Raw genomic sequence first — 20,314 nt, 5'->3', positions numbered from 1 at the left:
TGGAGTAGGGTACAGGGAGGAAATCCAGTAAGAAGCCTATGATAACAGCTCCAAATAAAAACAATGAAACACTGAACTAGTGAATTCACTACAGTGGAAGAGAGGAAGACAGAATACTAGACACGGAGAGAAGGATCAACCCATGTGGATAGTTGGGGTGTAAGTAAATACAAACAGGGATTTGTATTTGTACTTACTCGAGTGTTGGGGTGAGCTGAAGCTTGCACCATTGGAAGGCTCCAGTTCACTGGCACTTGCCAAAGAGGAAAGAGATGATGGAACCAACTCAGGATGAAAGAGATGGTGGAACCAACTCAGGACCCCCTTTTGGCTATAAGAAACAGGAGTAATGGGTGAGAGCACAGATTGAATAATGCTGTTCTCTCGGAATATACTTCAAGCTTCAGGTCCTTAAGGATGAGCTGTTTTGCAGTCAATGAGAGTCAGAGTCTGTGTGTTGTGTAATACTTGTCTTACTCCATTTAACACTGAGAAGTTGCATTGCTAAGAAGGAGAATCATGACAGTGAGAAAAAGAAAACTAAGTCTATTGTTCGAATTTATGATTACACCATAAAATTAGCTGTGAAAGTCTGACTGTACCATGCTTCCTAAAGGCTGAGGGTTTGTAAAACAGAAATCTGAGTGAACTATAATCATTTTTATTTCCATATTTGTTGAAGCAGGGACTAGATTAAGTGCCATTCAATGGGGTTTACTTTTTATTGTAAGTTGATAAACTGATTATAATCATATGAATTAAGATACCAAAACACTGATAGAATTTTCAATACAAACAACCATCTACTTTCTAAAGTTATAGGGGAAGAGATGTCCTGAATAAAATACTCATAATTTAAAATCATCGTTCTTTGGTAATTAGACTATTTCTTTAATAAATCTGTTCATACAACTGGGTAGCAAATAGGATTTATATTTCATTTCTTCAACTATCAAACATAATAACACAAGATGAGGGAAGGAAAAGAAGATAAATATTTACTTGATAGGATCCTAATATTTAGTTTTTTCAAATATAAGAGAAAATTGATCTTTCTGGTGTAGGAGAACAAATTAAGATATTTATGTAATTAATTAATTTGTGAGTATGAAAGGCATGGACCCAGAAATAAATGCTTCTCGGACCCAGTCTGGTTCTTTGCCCCACAATAGTCACCACAATTCTCCATCCCTCAGGTGAGCCTTATAGTTCTCAACCGCTTGCCTTGACCTGACCTGCCAGCCCAGGTGTGACGGGACCTGTTTGAGCAGCTCCCATGTGCATTTGTGCTTTACCCTAGTCCTGTAACTGGGATTCTGCATTGTTCTAGGAGCTATTCCTGTCAATTTCATGACAGGTGCTTTCGACATCATGACAGGTTCTAGGGATGAAATGATGAGTAAAAATGTCAAAATCTATAAAGGGAGAAGAACAAAACATTAACAATAATATAGGATATAATTGCCCCATTATGCACCCATTATAGAGGTGGCAGAGAAGGAAAAGTGTTTATGCCCATGTTATGGGTGCTGGAAAGGCTTTATAGAGAAGATACAGAGCTTTGTTTTCAAATTTTCAGATTCAACAGAAGGCAATGTGGGGAGATTGGGAGTAAGAATTCCAGGTGCAAGGACAAAAAAAGGTGTGGAAAATTAAAATGTTTGCTATACTTTTTTATAGCTAGACCTCTGTATTGGTTCTTCTTCCTATTCTCCACAGAAAGAACTGAGTTCTGCCCCTGAATAGCAATTGTTTTTGATAATGACCATTAGAATTCCTTGATGCTGCCTTTCAGCCCCAGATCCTGATGTGAAGGTCACTTGCCCCCAATTCCCTCTTTCTGCAGCGACTTTCTATCTTGGATACTTATTTATCTGAACCAAGATACTGTGGTTGTGACTCGTGTACTGAGTTTTGCCTCTGTTGTAGACCAAGCTCTCTCCAAAGTAGAACATTTAATTAAAGATTCAGGTGCAAGTAATTTAGGGAAGAGGGTGTCCTGGAGAAACAAGTGAGGGGAAGTAAGGAGAAGAAGCCAAGGAATAGTGTGATGTCAGATGTAGCTCCAGACTCAGCCTGATCCCACAGGGGGCTCTAGAGTATGAATTGTATTTCAGAGATGGTCTTATCTGGAGGCAAAGGAGTGGGGATTTTGTATCCTCCTAAGAATCAACTCATCAGCTACAGGTAGACCTGGTAGTCTGTGTATGTGGAGATCTAACCTACCAGGCACTTGCAGGCAAGGTCACTCCAGGACACAAGGGTGAGCCTCAGAAAGTCATAGGATCAGCTGTTAGCAACAGCGCAATCAGAAGAGGGTGGATGTTGGGAAAGTGGGTTGGAAGGGATTTGGCAGGTGTGGTGTCCACTACGGCCTCACGCTGAGTCTTCCTCATGTTCACTCCTGGTTTGCCTAGTGGGCAAGGATGCTTCTGGTGCCTGAATCTCCTCAGACTTTCCTTCCTCTTAGAATAAAGTGGACTCTGCTCTGCTGTAAATTGCCTGCATTCCTGGGACGCTGCGGACCCTTCAAAGACAACAGAAACTGAGGATGTTTTCACTGCTGAGGGGCTGGTAAAATTCAGATGAACAGAGAGCTTTTGGTTCATATCAAAATATAATTCCATGTGGAATACAGAACTTGAAACTTTAATATGCACAAAATACAGGTAAGATTGATCTTTGGATTTGAAAAGCATATGTTCCCTGATCAGTTTCCAAAAGCAGGAAAAAGTATTCCCAGGATGTTTTGTATTCATATTTATTAAGCTCCAAATTCAGCTATTCAGAGTAGAATGTTTATTCTTGTTACAATACAATAGCCAGTGTAGGACAAGGGTATACAGCTTAAAGAATTTTTTTGCAAATTTGACCAGAATTTTGAAATATTTTAAGCTATGGGAATTATACTATACGATTAGTAATTAGAACATGTGATTCTTATGGGAGGATTATCCTAGTGATTTTCTTTCCTTTTCTTTCTTTCTCTGAAATAAAAATTTTAAAAGCTCAAATAATAGGAGTTATAAAAATGTACATTTGTATACCTCTATAAGAAAGAAAATAATAATGATATATTTAGATGCCAGATATTTGTTGAAAGCAGTAACTGTTGGGTCAAATTAGAAAACTAGCATTGGTTCAACCCAATATCAGCCTAAATTGGTATTCAGAATTACTAGCATGGCATGGTTACTGCTGTGAACCAAATAGGTTAACTTGTATTTACTATAGTTTAAAAATATTCTATTTTTATTCTGTTTGTTGGAAAATTGGTAATTTTTGTACAATAATTCTTACCTAATAAGACTATTCAATTATCCAGTTTCCTGTCGTTCTGGATAAATGGGCACTGGCTATATCTTTGTTTCCATCATACTATTTGTGGTGACGTCATACTCCCTCCAATTTTAAAGATAATTTTATTTATCACACCAGAATTGACCAATGCCTGGAAAGGTTACTTCTGTAAAGTAAACATAAAACACTATGGAGCCAAGTGGAGCCCAAATGATTTGTTTACATTGAGCATTGATTTTTTTTAAAACCTCATTTCCCTGTTTTGTTACAGATGGCAGTGGAAAAAACAATAGAATCTTGGAATGAAAAAGTCCCCAGATTACTCTGTTGTGAAAACAAGTCCTTGACATTCTTCCCGTTCATCTAGGGAGATGCTGACATCCACTTTGTTACCTTTGCCTGAAGGTAGGAGTGCCTTGATGCTTGGATGTTTCTTCAAACACAGAAAGGTAGCAGATAAAAGGAAATGACATGTGGCCTTGGCATGGCTGGCAGTTATCAATGGGAAGAGAGATTACCTTATTTATATACATTTGTGACTCTATTTTCCATCATGTTGTAATTTTGATACCTTTATGCAAATATTAATTAAGCATTAGCATTTTCCTTTTGTTCCCAACAAATGTTCACTGTACTGTTGTGAGGACAGTGCTATTTTTGACTCACCTCGTTACATTTGAATGATACTTAGGAAAAATATAGATGATTGGTCATTTTATTACTATCTTGGTAAATTGATAGTTTTATAACCTTACCTGAGACAGTAGAGTATGAGGAAATGTAGTCTTTCAAAGAATGTTGGAGTTCCCTGGTGGCTCAGTGGGTTAAGGATGTGGTGTTGTCATTGAAGTGGCTCAGGTCGCTGCTGTGGTGCAGGCTCAATCCCTGTGCTGGAAACATAATGAATGCTGTGGGTAAAACCAGCAAATAATGTCTATGATGTTTTATTTCATAATCTTGTTGGAATCATCATTTATAGTTTAAGTTCCTTAGATCATACTTGACTTAAATGGCCTGCAAATTAAAAAAAAAATCTTTTAATATGTTCCTGTTTATTAGCTGAAACATTGGTCTTTTAAGCAAAAGCTATAAAAAGCAGAGGAATGATGCATTTTCCCAGTGCTCCTGAAAAATATATAAAGATTTTAATCAAACAGAATTTCACAAACTATCAAACCCATTGTTTCTTTTTACTAGACTTTAAATGTGATCTATAGGACAATATTATAAAGCTGCAGTCATCAAGACAGTGTGGTACTGGTACCAAAACACACATACAGACCAATGGAATAGAATAGAGAACCCAGAAATAAACCCAGACACCTATGGTCAATTAATCTTTGACATAGGAGGCAAGAACATAAAATGGGAAAAAAACAGTCTATTTAGCAAGTATTGCTGGGAAACCTGGACAGCTGCATGCAAATCAATGAAACTAGAACACACCCTCATACCATGCATGAAAATAAACTTAAAATGGCCGAAAGACTTAAATATAAGACAAGACAACATCAAACTCCTGGAAGAGAACATAGGCAAAACATTCTCTGACATCAACCTTACAAATGTTTTCTCAGGTCAGTCTCCCAAAGCAACAGAAATAAATGCAAAAATAAACCAGTGGGACCTAATCAAACTGACAAGCTTTTGCACACCAAAGGAAAGCAAAATGAAAACAAAAAGACAACTTATAGAATGGGAGAAACTAGTTTCAAATGATGCAACTGACAAGGGCTTAATCTCTAGAATATACAATCAACTTATACAACCAAACAACAAAAAAGCCAACAACCCAATAGAAAAATGGGCAGAAGGTCTAAATAGACATTTCTCCAAGGAAGATGTACAGGTGGCCAACAAGTACATGAAAAAATGCTCAACATCCCTGATTATTAGAGAAATGCAAATCAAAGCTACTATGAGGTATCACCTCATACCAGTCAAAATGGCCATCATTAATAAGTCCACAAATAACAAATGCTGGCAGGGGTGTGGCAAAAAGGGAACCCTCCTGCACTGTTGGTGGGAATGTAAATTGGTACAACCACTATGGAAAACAGTATGGAGATGCCTTAGAAAACTATACATAGAACTACCATATGACCCAGGAATCCCACTCTTGGGCATATATCCGGACAAAACTTTCCTTAAAAAAGACACATGCATCCCACACGTTCATTGCAGCTCTATTCACAATAGCCAAGACATGGAAACAACCCAAATATCCATCGACAGATGATTGGATCAGGAAGATGTGGTATATATACACAATGGAATACTACTCAGCCATAAAAAAGAATGAAATAATGCCATTTGCAGCAACATGGATGGAACTAGAGACTCTCATACTGAGTGAAGTAAGTCAGAAAGAGAAAGACAAATACCATATGATATCACTTACATCTGGAATCTAATTTATGGCACAAATGAACCTTTCCACAGAAAAGAAAATCATGGACTTGGAGAATAGACTTGTGGTTGCCAAGGGGGAGGGGGAGGGAGTGGAGTGGTTGGGAAGCTTGGGGTTAATAGATACAAACTATTGCTTTTGGAATGGATTAGCAATGAGATCCTGCTGTGTAGCACTGGGAACTATGTCTAGTCACTTATGATGGAGCATGATAATGTGTGAAAATAGAATGTATACATGTAACTGGGTCACCATGCTGTACAGTAGAAAAAAATATATTGAGGAAATAACTATTAAAAAATAAAAAATAAATGAATAAAAAGAAATGTGGTCCATAGGAGATGTTCTTTTAGCAATTACCATTGGATATGAGGCTGGATATTGAGTTATCAACAGATTTTCTTATTAGAACTATATGTATGCCATATTCTAAAAAGGGTTTATTGATATTAGGAAAGCAAGAATTTTAATTTAATTTCCCTACCAAGTGATATATCCGAGTGAATCTTTCTAGACCTCACTTCACTTCCCAGTTACATTAAGAGTAAATAGAGTTGCAAAAGCTCCGTTTTAACTTATTGAAATATGACTCACATATAGGCAGGAATTGCTGATGAACTTTATGAGGCTTATTCAGTACTTCTTTTTTTAGGTTAAGTAATATTTTTATTAATAATAGTTTATTATTTGTTTAACTTTTGTTGAAGTATAGTTGATTTACAAGGTATTTTCTGCTGTACAACAAAGTGATTTGGTCATACATATACACATATCCATTCTCGTTCAGATTCTCTTCCTACATAGATTATCACAGAATACTGGGTTGAGTTATCTGTGCTATACAGTATGTTCCCATTAGCCAATCACTTCATATACCTCAGTGTGCATGTGCCAGTCCCAAACCCCCGGTATATCCCTCTCCATCCCCCACCTGTCCCCTTTGGTAACCATAAGTTTTTCAAAGTCTGTGAGTCTATTTCTGTTCTGCAAATAAGTTCACTTGTATCCTTTTTTTTTAGATTCCACATATAAGTGGTATCGAATGATGTTTGTCTTTCACTATCTGAGTAACTTCACTTAGTGTGATAGTTTCTAGGTCCAACCATATTGCTGCAAATGACATTATTTCATCCTTTTTTTATGGCTGAGTTATATTCCATTGTATATATGTACCACATATTCTTTATCTGTGCCTCTGTTGATGGACATTTAGGTTGCTTCCATGTCTTGGCTATTGTAAATAGTGCTACAGTGAACATTGGGATGCATGCATCTTTTTGAATTATGGCTTTCTCTGGATAGATGCTCAGAAGTGGGATTGCTGGATCAAATGGTATTTCTATTTTCAGTTTTTTGAGAAACCTCAATACTGTTTTCCATAGTGGTTGTACCAATTCACATTCTCAGCAACAGTGTAAGAGGGTTTCTTTTTTCCCACACCTTCTCCAGCATTTATTGTTTGTAGAGTTTTTGATGATGGCCATTCTGGCTGGTGTAAGGTGGTATCTCATGGTAGTTTTGACTTGCATTTCTCTAATAATCAGTGATGTTGAGCATCTTTTCATGTATGTTTTTGCCATCTTTTTGTCTTTGGAGAAATGTCTATTTAGACCTTCTGCCCATTTTTTTGATTGGGTTGTTTATTTTTTTGATATTGAGCTGCAGGTGGTGTCTGTATATTTTAGAAATTAAACCTTTGTCTGTTGCTTCATTTGAAAATATATTCTCCATTCTGTGTGTTGTTTCATTTTGTAATATCTTCTCAGATCCACCTCCTAGGGTAATGAAAATAAAAATAAAAATGAACAAATGGGACCTAATTAAGCCTAAATGTTTTTGCACAGCAAAGGAGTCCATAATGAGTATTTCTTAAGACGCAGTTACCCTGGAAAGTAGTTAATAGCACAGGTTTTCGTATTCACCTATGAATTCCTCTTGGCTCAATCTGCAAAATATATCCAGAATCTGACAACTTCTTACCATTTCTGCACCCATTCTTCCAGGACACCATCCCCTCTCACTTGGATTGTTGCCATAGTCTCCTGATTTCCATGTTTCTATACTGCTCCCTCTTGGTTCATTCTCAATACAGCAGCGAGAGAAATCCCTCAAAAACATAAGCCAGTTACTGTTCCTCTGCTTAAACCCTACAAATGGCAGAACACGTCACTGAATGAAAGCACGAATTGTAACTACAGCCTTCACTGTTCTGCATGACTTGCTTCCCTCTCCTAATCACCTCTTTCATCACCTAGCTCACGAATTCCCCCTCTCCTTTCCTCCACTCCCCCTTCTCCAGCGCCATTGGTCTCCCCCCTCTTCCTGCCTCAGGGGATGTTTCCTCTATCTCAGGTATCTCCATCACGTACTTTCCAACTTTTTTCAATTTTTTGTGCAAATGTTTCAAATGTTATGTTCTCAATGAGTCTGCCCTTTACCTCCCTACTCTCAATCTCCTTAACCCACTTTTTTTCCCACAGCACTTATTATTATAGCTTTCTTTTCCTCTTCCACTAGAATATGAACTCTATGAGGAAAGGAATTTTGACTGTTTTGTTCGCTGATGTACCCTTAGGACCTAGTACGTTATAGATGTTCAACAGGTATTTGTCGAATTGAATGACTAACTGAATCCATTTCTATTTTGTGACAGTGGCAGAAAAGAGTGCTTTGAGTCATAATAACATGGGCTACCAACTTCTGTTGAAATGTGTTTGTATCTTTGAGGGGGCATCAATAAATCACCCCCTGTTTGGTTTAGGTCTAAAGCAACTGATACATAAAACCAAGTTTCAGCAGGAAGAGGACAAAATATCACCTTTCTGGAAGAACCAGTGGAAGAACAAGCTTATGTCTATAGGCAAGTCAGTTATCTAATGCTGAAACCCCAAATTAGGCACATGTATCTACAAAGCAATACTGGGTCACAGCAAATTTCTCCCAGCAGGAGCAGCATGAGTTCCCAGAGAAGCAGAGAAGAATTGCCACCTCCCAGAATAAGGAAAGAGGAAGGAGCTGGGTTACTCATCCAGTTTCTCCTTCCAAATTCACAAATAACATGTTTTTCTTCTTGGAAGTGGGTGGGAGCAATTGAGGTGGGTATAGAGGAATTTGTGGTGAGAGGATGGAGAGAGACTGGCAGTGTTATTCTATAATAGATACTTCTTCACATAGAATAACACACAGGAATGGGGAAGAAGCATTTTCCCCTAGTGATATCTATATTATCCCTCTCTTGAATTTTTTTTTTCTTTTGGTTAAAAGTCATAGATCTCAGATATTTGGAATTTTTACTTTTGCTTTCAGCAAACCCACAGAAGTAAAAAAAAAAAAATCAGTCAGTATACTTGGGCTATAAATGATTGTTCAAAAATATAAAACTGGGAACTAGCCCATTAACTGTCAAAGAAAAGTCAGGAGAAGTCTGTGTTTTACAATACAGAGCCTTCAATGGCCCCCACGTTCCCAGTGATATTGCAAATATTTTCAAATCACAGACCACTGCCTTTGAAGGTAATGACAAGCACATTATAAAGAAAACATAGATACATTTGGGTGTTTCTTATGTATTAAACACAGGGAATATCATAGTGCACAAAATAAATACAGTTCTTGCCCTTAAAGAATCGAGTGGGGAAGGAGTATAAATAGATATAGAGCGAAATAAAATATCAGTTCTACCAGACAGATGTGCATACTGACCCTAAAGGTGGGAAATAATCAATATTTACACAATGGTCTTTATGTTACAGGCACAGTAGCAAATGCAGGGGGTGTAAAAATAAGACTCAGTTCTTCCCTTAACAAAAATAGGGAATTTGAAACGAGAGTGATAGACATACACAGAAAGTTAAATTATAAAATGTACTATAGCTTGGTCTTACACGGACCTACAATGACCCAGGGATAGAAAACTTAATTCAGGTTTAGGTTTCAAGAAGACTTAGAGAGGTGAGTTTAAGCAATAGCACAGACATAGCAGAGGAAAGAAAGAAAGTGAGTTGGAAGATAGATTTGAGATGCTCATGTACAGTATATTGGAGTGAGTGCTAAAGAGATGAAAACATGGAGTAAGAAAGCCAAGAGGCAGGCTAATATGATCAACTTCTACATATGTTTAGTTATAGTAAAAGGAGGCAAGAACAGAAAGAATGGGGGAAACATAAAAGCCGAGACTTTTCCAGGATTGAATGGAACCCTCACATTGTACAAGGTCATACTTTGTTCTCATCCGTAAAACTAAAAACAAATCACACGCATACATAAGCATGAAACTGCAGAGCAATAAGGAAAACCTGAAAATTGAAAAACCACCAAAAAGAGAAGACAATAGGTTATTTACTGAGGAATAATAACTGGGTAACAATGATATATGTTAGAAAACATTAGCATCTTCTCTTCCAAGGAGTGTGGAAAATACCTGTCAGGCTAGAATTCTGTTCTCAGAGAAGTTACATTCACAGGTGAGAATGAAAAAAAAGCCCACTTTAAGAAATACAAAGACCAAGTGTTTATCAACCACAGAATTGTGAAGAAAGTACTCTAAACGATGAAATTCAACACAGAAGAAAAGAGTGGGTGCAAAATCAGTGGCAACCCAAGGAGCAAGGACAGTGTACCCGAAGTGCATGTGTGAAGGTCTGGGGGAAGAGAGAGATGGAGAGGAATGGGGGTAGAGGTAAGAGGAAGCCTGTGATGGGCCGCTCTTGTCTTTGCTAAGGATTTGGGCATCATCTTAAGGTGTATGGAATGATGGAACGATCTTAGTGAGGTGGTGGCAGGGTTGGATGTGCTTTCGTAAGAGCACCGGCAGGGGGGGGTTCAGAATGTTGGAGGGCAACAAGGTTGAGGCTATGAGGCCAGTTAGAGGTTGTGGGTATAATTTAGATGAGGAGAGATCAGGGCCTGAAGGAAGGTGAGAAAAGGAGGAGAGCGGTCAGATTCTGGAACTATTAAAGAGATAGGGCCTCAGGAGTCAGGAATAAATTTTGTTTAGGCAGAAAGAAAGGAAGCATCGAGGATGCAGCCGTTTTCTTAGGACAGTTGCAATGGAAGGAGCAACGGGAGGCGACAGTGGACACAGTGATAACCCTGTGAGACCTCATCTCTGGATGGGTGGTGAGACCTAGAAGGGTTGCCAGAGGAAGACCAGAGGTTAGGATGGGGGCCTTGTTGGCACGTTTTCATTCTAATGAGTGGAGAACAAAGATGAGAGGCAAAAGTTGGATGTAGAGAGGTAGGTGATGCCTGAGAGCCTCCAGGATGGAATGCCTGATGGCGAGATGGGAGGTAGAGTCTTACATACAAGGAAGGAGAGGGAAAGAAGCAGATAGAAGAAACTCACAACTCTCTCCTCCTTTGAAAGTAGCATCAGAGCAGTGATGAGCAAATGCTGGGTGAATTAGTGAATCAGTGTCTAGAAGGATGGATAAATGTTGGATGCATTCGGGCAGGCCCCAAACAGCAAAACTCTCAACAAAGGTGAACGTGTTCTCAAGATAGGTGCGACCTCTAGTGGCAAAAAAAACACCCCATCTCAGAAATCTAAAGACAGAACAAAATTGGAAGAAAATGGCTAGGGGAAATTTATTTACAGAATGAACAGATAAAAGCATTGCTCTACAATGCCGTAGATCCTGTCCTGCATAATCTTTGCTGTGTTCCGTTTCTTATCAATAGGGTTTAATGGCAGATGCCTTATGAATTCACTTTTATAATTAACTACTTAGAGTGAATGGCTTATGGAAATGAAGTCAGTAATCTTTTAATTATGATTAAGACTTACAAAAAATACCTGCAGGAGAGGACTAATTACTTATGTGTGAAATTTCATGTACAAGCTAGATAAGATAATAGTATTCATTTTCAAATAGAGAAAAAGGGAATGAGGCAATTATAACCCAACGAGCCCTTGATTGCCAAAGTCACAAATATGATGAAAAGAGTGAATTTAAAAACAGCAATAGCAACAGGGGTTTTAAAAACATTAAGCAAAAATATAAGACTATAAAAAGATGTATAAAAATTATTTCAATCCTTAAAATTATTAGTGATACCATAATGTCAAATTTCTTTGCATAAGCTCAGAGAAGAATTATTTGTTGATATAAACAAAGGATTTTTTTATGAGCCTGAGTGTTTTCTAAAGAAGATCAAACTGAGTGTATTCTCATGTTAAGCACAATCAAATAAAATGTTTGGCACATACTCCCAAGTTAATTATATTACAAAAGATCTGAAATTTATGCATCAGGAAAGTACTTTGGATGAATTAGAAGGACTTCAGTTTTTCCATTACAATAGTTTTGATCAACAACATAGAATGTATGGGTAGGTGAAAGAAAATAAACTCATCTAAGAGTAGAACTATTTGTGGGAATTTTAAGCAGCTGGTGAGTGGTAGCCTGAGAGTAAGGGAGTATTGAATACAGGAGTGTAGCTGTGGAAACTTGTCCAGTCCACCTTTGCAGAATTTGAAAACCCAAGTTAGCAGAATTGAAAGCAGCTCGGTTCTTTGGGATTTCTTGTTTGATTCGGAATCCTTTTTAATGTCTAATACCACCTTATTTGAGTCTAACATTATTAATAAGGTCATAATTGTCTCTAGACTATCTTCGTTTATTTCTTTAATTTTTTCCATTTATAATGATTTTTATTTTTTTTTATTTTATTTTTAAAAAAATTTTTTATATGATTTTTATTTTTTCCATTATAGCTGGTCGCATTATCGTGCTCCATCATAAGTGAGTAGACATAGTTCTCTGTGCTCTGCAGCAGGATCTCATTGCTGCTCTATTCCAAAAGCAACAGTTTGCATCTATTAACCCCAAATTCCCAGTCCATCCCACTCCCTCCCCCTCCCCCCTTGGCAACCACAAGTCTGTTCTCCATGTCCATGATTTTCTTTTCTGTGGAAAGGTTCATTTGTGCTGTATATTAGATTCCAGATAGGAGTGATCATGTGGTATTTGTCTAGACTATCTTAAAGCTACATAGAGTGTTAACGTCCATTATTGACCATGAGATGCCTGGGATTTAGTCATCAGGCATCACCGTGTATTTAAATAACAAAAAATTTTGAACTTGACAGGACCATAAACAGTTACCTGGAAACAAATAAAAGCTGTTTCCAAGCAATACTTAGGCATCTTCAATAAAAAATATCTCTTAAAAGTACAGTCATACACCCAAAGAAGTGATTATCTTTAATTTTTTTTAAATGGGTGATTTTGCTCTGTTTTTCTTCTATTGTGTGTGAATGAGATTCTTTGCATTGAGCAGGCAAGCATGGGTTAAATTTGTCATTTTTTTCCTTTTTTTTATCACAGCTTTACTGAGGTATAATTGATAAAAAATAGTAAGTATTTAAGGTGTCAAACAGTGATTTGATAGATACATACATTGTGAAATGATTACCAAAATTGAGGTAATTAACACATCTGTCATATCATATATTTACCTTTTGTGTACTGAGAACACTTAAGAACTATCCTCTTAGCAAATTTCAAGTATAAAATACATTGTTGTTACCTATAGTCCCCATGCTATATGTCAGACCCCTCAGAACTTATTCATGTTATTAATGAAAATTGTACCCTTTGACTACTCTCTCTCCATTTCCCAACCTCCCCCAACCCTACAACCTGGCAACAATTCTACTTTCTATTCTTCTGAGTTAGATTTTTTTTTTTAGATTTCATACATAAGTGAGATCATACATTATCTTTCTGTGTCTGGCCTATTTCACTTGGCACAATGTTGTCCAGGTGCATCTATGATATTGCAAATGGCAAGATTTTCTTCTTTTTTAAAGCTCACAATATTCATTAATATATATATGAATATATATGAATATGAGAAATGTGAGATGTACCTATCTCACAGTTTCTTTATTCATTCATCCATTCACTAACAGACTCTTGAGTTTTTTTCCATACCTTGGCTATTGTGAATGTAGTAGTTCCCATGTCTCTTTGAGATACTGATTTTATATATCATTTGGATTTATACCCAGAAGTGGGATTTCTGTATCATACGGTAGTTTTATTTTTAATTTTTTTGAAGGATCTCCATCCTGTTTTTCAGTGGCTGCACCAATTTATATTCCCACCAACAGGGTACAAGGGTTCCCTTTACCCCACGCCTGTGCCAACCCTTGTTATCTCATGTCTGATTGATAATAGCCACTCTTATAGGCGTGAGGTGCTATCTCACTGTGGTTTTGACTTGCGTTCCCCTGATCATCAGTGATGTTGAGCACTTTTCATGTATCTGTTGACCATTTGTAAGTTTTCTTTGGAAAAATTTCTGTTCAGGTCCTTTGCCTATTTTTTAACCGGTGTGTGTGTGTGTGTGTTTTATCTTTTTAGAGCCTCATCTGTGTCATATGGTCGTTCCCAGGCTAGGGGTTACATTGGAGCTGCAGCTGCCAGCCTACACCACAGCCACAGCAATGCTGGATCCTTAATCCACTGAACAAGGCCAGGAATCCTACCCGCGTTCTCAGGATACTAGTTGGGTTCGTTACCACTGAGCCATGATGGGAACGTCTGTGTGTGTTTTGTTTTATTTTATTTGGTTTTGTTTTGCTGTTGAGTTGTATGTCTTCCTTATGTGCTTTGGATATTAACCCTTAAAAGATATGATTTGTAAATATTTTCTCCCATTCCATAGATTGCCTTCTGATTTTGTTGATTGTTTCCTTTGTGGCTCAGAAGCTTTTTAGTTTGATATAGCCCCTTTTGTTTATTTTGTTGGCTTTTGTTACCTTTCTTTTGGGACATTCCAAAAAAAAAAATTGCCAAGACCAGTGTTGTGGAGCTTTGTTCCTATGTTTTATTCTAGTTTTATGGTTCAGATATAACATTTAACTCTTTATCTCATTTTGAATTAATTTTTGTATATAGCATAAAGTAAGGGTTCGATTTCATTGTTTTGCATGTGAATACCTGGTTTTCTCAACACTGTTTATTGAAGAGACTATCCTTACCCCATCGTGTGTTCTTGGTACCTTTGTCAAAGATTATTTGACTATAAATGAAAGGATTTATTTCTGGGGTCTCAATTCTATTCTATTGGTCTAGGAATCTGCTTTATGCCAGTGCCACACTGTTTTGATTACAATGGCCTTGTAATATATTTTGAAAACAGGAAATGTGATGCCTTAATATCTAACATTTTCTGAATGTGATTTTAAATAGTTGTCTCCTTTTTGACTAGAAACCATAGCATAACCACCACAGAAGATGTTATATCTTTGTGGGCAAGACTGAAGTATCTCTTAATATTCTTAGAATGTCCAGAGATGATCTACATAGAACTCCAGACAACAATACAAATTCTCTGGAACAGTGTGATGATTTCAGTATCTTATTAATTATTTTTACAACTAAGGAGGAGTTAGAGGGAAGTAGGAACTTCCAAAGATAGCTATTAATGAATTTAAGGCTGCACAGAGAGTAGCTATGAATACAAGAACATGCAGGGCAGGAAGGGTCTGGAGAAGGTTTCACATATGATTCAACAGATTTCTGACCTTAGGAAAGTCAGACACACAAACAAATGTCTGTTTCAGAATGTGACATATTCATACCTGGAAATAAGATGCTATGGTCCTATTCCTCAATAATGCCATTTATTCTGGCAAGACCTAGTTCCCTGGACCTGCTGCGTTCACTGGTACTTTTGGTTTTTGTTCCTCTCTCTCTTCCTCCACTCCCTCCCTCCACTCCCTCCTTTTCTTCTTTCCTTTCCTTTCCTCTCTCCTTGTCCCTTAATAAGTATATGAGAAGATGGTGAGTTCAGACTTATAACTATCAGACATGGGATGTCTTTGTGTGTGTGTTTTTTTTTAATTTCGCCATCTCCTCTTTTATTCATTTATTAAGCATTTATTTGATAATAAATGTTAACACATAACTATGTTATCAAGAGGATCTGCTTAGTAAATGGTAATTTAAAAAAGAAAAGAAAGGAACATTCACAGTCTCTGCATTCAACAAGTTTATAGTCTATTGGAAGGGAGTGAAAGTAAACAAATAGTCACCCTCAAGTAGATTTTATTACAAATTGGCATGAGTACTGCATGACAGAACAGCACAAGTAAATGTGTGAGGGTGAAGGGGCCGGAAAGATATTCCCTAAGGATGTGATATGTAACCTGGAAACTAAAGCAGGGTTTCTCAACCAGGGTGGTTCTACCAATGTCTGGAGGCATTTTTGATTGTCACAACTGGGACAGGGATGATTTATATTTTCTGATCATGTTATGTGACTTTATAAGAGGGTTATTTTCAAAATAAAAAAAGAATATATTCTAAAAGAAGAAAATAGGTGAGGAAGATTAAAGGGTATAAAGTTCAAGGTACAAAATCAGTGAGTCATGGGTATGAAATGTACATTGTGGGGAATATAGCCAATAATTATGTAATATCTGCATGGTGACAGACGGTAACTGGACTTACCATGGTAGTCATTTGAAATGACTATAGAAATATAGAATCTCCATGTTGTGTATCAGGAACTAACATAGTATTGTGGGTTTTTTACTTAGTTATTTATTTTTTGCATAGTGACCCAGTCATATTTATATATATAAATATATAAATACATACATATATAAATATATAAATACGTACATATATATGACTTTTTCTCATACAATCTTCCATCATGTTCTATTCCAAGAGACTGGACATAGTTCCCTGTGAGGTACAGCAGGACCTCGTTTCTTAATTGATTCTAAATGTAATAGTTTGCATCTCCCAACCCAAATTCCCTGTCCATCCATCCTGCTCCCTCCCCCCCGCCTTGGAAACCACAGATCTATTTTCTATGTCTGTGAGTCTGTTTCTGCTTTGTATATAGGTTCATTTGTGCTATATTTTAGATTCCACATATAAGTGATAATCACTTACTATACCTCAAAAACAAACAAACTTAGAAAAAAAATCAGATGTGTGGTTATCAGAGGTGGGGGTGGAGAGGGAAATTGGATTAAGGCAGAATAAAAAAAGAATGTATTTTGAAACCCCGTCATCTATACTGTCCTGGATACCCCATCCATTGACTAGGTTTCCATTGTTTCTGGGTGAGTGCAGACAGTACCTAACATGGAGAAATCATTGCTCAGCTTTGAATGTCACATTAGACATTTTTTGAGCACTCAGTAGAACAATTGCCTTGAATACCAGAGTTTTTAATGAAAGAAAAGTTTTTCTTGGAATTCTAATACTTTCCTTTCACATATCAAGACACCTACATATGACTCATGTCATAGTGTTTTACTACAAGACACTCAGTAGATTGAAGGAAGGTTCTGAGGTCATGGCAGTTCTCATCACACAGGACGAGGTAGAAAGTGCTTCTTGTGCTTCAGTGAAGGAACCAAGGGAGAAAGAGGAAAACAAACCACAGCAGTCTGGTTTGGATGTCCTTGCTCTGTCATTGGTACTGCTGGGTCACCATCTGAAGCACTGAAATAATTTTGAAAGAATCCAAGAATCAGAGGCTTTGTCTGCATTTCTCAGGGGTTCTGTCTGCTCTGTCCTTCTCTCCAAGTTGGTGCCCTCGTCCTTACCCTGGCTTCCCTCAGGCTAGCCAAATGGCTGAAGCTGTTCTCTTAGCTCACAGCCAAAACTACACCATCCAGACCAAGATAGAATGTCTTAACATTCCTGCAAGTGTCCCACATCCATTCTAATGAGACAGGCTCTGGTCACAGACCCAAACCAGTCAGCGTGAGCATCTGATACCAGGAAGGGAATAAAGTGTATTAATCACTTGGTTATTGTCCACTCCTGGACTCTGGGAGAGAAGTAGCTTCCCTACAACTATGTGGGTCCCAGATGGAAATCTGCCACTACTAGAAAAAGGGAAATTGTTCTGGAGACAAACAAAATGCCCACTTTAGCCTCCTCCTCAGGGTGCCCAATAGCCATGCACACTCTTCTTTCCACCATGTTTTCCATGGTTTAAAACATGCCTAAGCTTACACAGAATAAGTACACACCTCATCTCAGTAAACACAATCTAAGGATTGATTCAGTTATTGAATCCAGATTTTCTGAACTCTGATAAAAATCAAAACCGTGTATAATCACAGAGCCTATGGTCTACACAGACAGGCTTTGTCTTTGGGTGACTGCATAATTGCCAGGGAGTCTTCTCCGGAAGAGGAAGTGGCAAATAGCTTTCCTCAACTTGCCCTCACGAGGGTATCTCATTATCACTCCCCTCTGATCATTCTTCGGTCTTGATTCAAAACGTTCCCCTTTGGGTTCACCAATCCCAAATTATTATATAACACACTTGGCCCAGTCTTTATCTGTCTTTCACACAGAATATCCGCAGATATAATAAATCAGAGAACAAACCCCTAACCTTTGACCTTGTTATTCTGAAATGCTACTAATACCCGTGGGTGGTTTCTTTTACAGTGGTAAGCAATAAATTGTTTCAGCAACAAGTTATTTGGGCGAGCTCTTCAGAGAGCGAACAGTTGACCCTAGGTGAGGTGCTTTCCTTTTCTTAGGTCCAAATACAATTTCTCACGATGCACTAAATAATGGCTAAATGGACACTTACCATATGGAGCACATGTAAGCATACAGTGGAGCAGTAAGAAACGAGTGAAATGAAAACTTCTTGGAAGAAGAGGACACATCATATAGGGATGACTGGTCCTGATGTCCATGATATGACAGGACTCCCTGGCCTGTGAGTTCTTCATTTTGCCAATTTGTCCATCTCTGGTTTGGTTATGGCAGGATGTTTCTTTTTCTTTTTTTTTAAACAAAATGGAGTTTATTATCAACAGATCGGTTTTTTTTTTATTACTCAAATGAATTTATCACATATGTAGTTGTATAATGATCATAACAATTTTATTTCACAGGATGTCCATCCCACAGCCCAGGCACATCCCCCCACTCCCCCAAACTGTCTCCTCTGGAGACCATAAGTTTTTCAATGTCTGTGAGTCAGCATCTGTTCTGCAAAGAAGTTCATTGTGTCCTTTTTTCAGATTCCACATGTCAGTGAAAGCATTTGACGTTGGTGTCTCATTGTATGGCTGACTTCACTTAGCATGCTAATTTCTAGGTCCATCCATGTTGCTAAAAATGCTGGTATTTCATTCTTTTTAATGGCTGAGTAATAGTTCATTGTGTATATGTACTACCTCTTCTTGATCCACTCCTCTGTCGATGGACATTTAGGTTGTTTCCATGTCTTCGCTATTGTAAATACTACTGCAATGAACATCGGTGTACATGTGTCTTTGCGAGTCATGGATTTCTCTGGATAGATGCCCAGGAGTGGGAATGCTGGATCAAATGGTAGTTCTATTTTTAGTTTTCTGAAGAATCTCCATACTCCTTTCCACAGTGGTTGCACCAATTTACAATCCCACCAACAGTGTAAGAGGGTTCCTTTTGCTCCACACCCTCTCTAGCATTTATTGTTTACAGACTTTTTGATGATGGCCATTCTGGCTGGTATAAGGTGGTCCCTCATCGTGGTTTTGATTTGCATTTCTCTAATAATGAGTGATGTTGAACACCTTTTCATGTGTTTTTTGGCCATCTGTATGTCTTCTTTGGAGAACTGTCTGTTTAGAACTTCTACCCATTTTTGGATGGGGTTGTTTGTTTTTTTGGTATGGAGCTGCAGAAGGTGTTTATAAATTTTGGAGATTAATCCCTTGTCAGTTGATTCACTTGCAAAGATTTTCTCCCATTTTGTGGGTTGTCATTTTGTGTTGTTTAGAGTTTCCTTTGCTGTGCAGAAACTTTGAAGCTTGATTAGGTTACATTTGTTTATTTTTGTTTTTATTGTCAATACTCTCAGAAATGGATCTGAGAAGATATTGCTGTCATTTATGTCAGAGAGTTTTTGGCCTATGTTTCCCTCTAAGAGTTTTATGGTATCTGGTCTTATATCTAGGTCCTTAATCCATTTTGAGTTTATTTTTTTGCATGGTGTTAGGGAGTGTTCTAATTTCATTCTTTTCCATGTGGCTGTCCAGTTTTCCCAGCACCACTTCTTGAGCAAGCTGTCCTTTCTCCATTGTATATTCTTGCCTCCTTTGTCGTAGATTAGTTGGCTGTAGGTGCGTGGGTTTACTTCCAGGCTCTCTATTCTGTTCCACTGCTCTATGTTTCTGTCTTTGTGCCAGTACCATATGGTTTTTGATGATTGTTGCTTTGTAGTATAGTCTGAAGTCCGGGAGCCTGATTCCTCCAGCTCCATTTTTCTTTTTCAGGATGTTTTTGGCTATTCTGGGTCTTTTGTGCTTCCAAACAAGCTTTAAAATATGTTGTTCGAGTTCTGTGAAAAATGTCCTTGGTAATTTGATAGGGATTGCATTAAATCTGTAGATTGCCTTAGGTAATATAGTCATTTTGATAACATTAACTCTTCCAGTCCACGAGTATGGTATATCTTTCCATCTATTTGTGTTGTCTTTGATTTCTTTCATCAGTGTCTTATAGTTTTCAGAGTACAGGTCTTTTGTCTCTTTAGGTAGGTTTATTCCTAGGTATTTTATTCTTTTGGATGTGATGGTAAACAGGATTGCTTCCTTCATTTCGCTTTCTGATTTTT

The 20,314-nt window shown here is 37.6% G+C and overlaps 1 long non-coding RNA gene across 3 annotated transcripts in view; it reads left to right on the top strand.

The window, feature by feature from the left end:
- Positions 1-20,314, top strand: part of LOC146401074 (uncharacterized) — a 129,481-nt gene that overhangs the window by 58,054 nt on the left and 51,113 nt on the right. For 2 of the 3 annotated variants that reach the window (XR_014813568.1, XR_014813566.1), the window contains exons 3-4: positions 2,471-2,669; positions 3,572-3,705. This is a non-coding gene — a long non-coding RNA (uncharacterized LOC146401074). Of the gene's footprint in view, positions 1-2,470; positions 2,670-3,571; positions 3,706-18,242; positions 18,428-20,314 lie in introns of all 3 variants that reach the window. The other variant, XR_014813567.1, reaches the window with a different exon arrangement.

This window comes from Sus scrofa, chromosome 8 (assembly GCF_054392235.1).
Source record: "Sus scrofa isolate SSC_HxYL_T2T_F1_AM1 chromosome 8, Sscrofa_HxYL_maternal_Yorkshire_Landrace_v2.0, whole genome shotgun sequence".
In the NCBI taxonomy this organism is placed as follows: domain Eukaryota; kingdom Metazoa; phylum Chordata; class Mammalia; order Artiodactyla; family Suidae; genus Sus; species Sus scrofa.
This window is presented reverse-complemented; position numbering and strand designations above follow the sequence as displayed.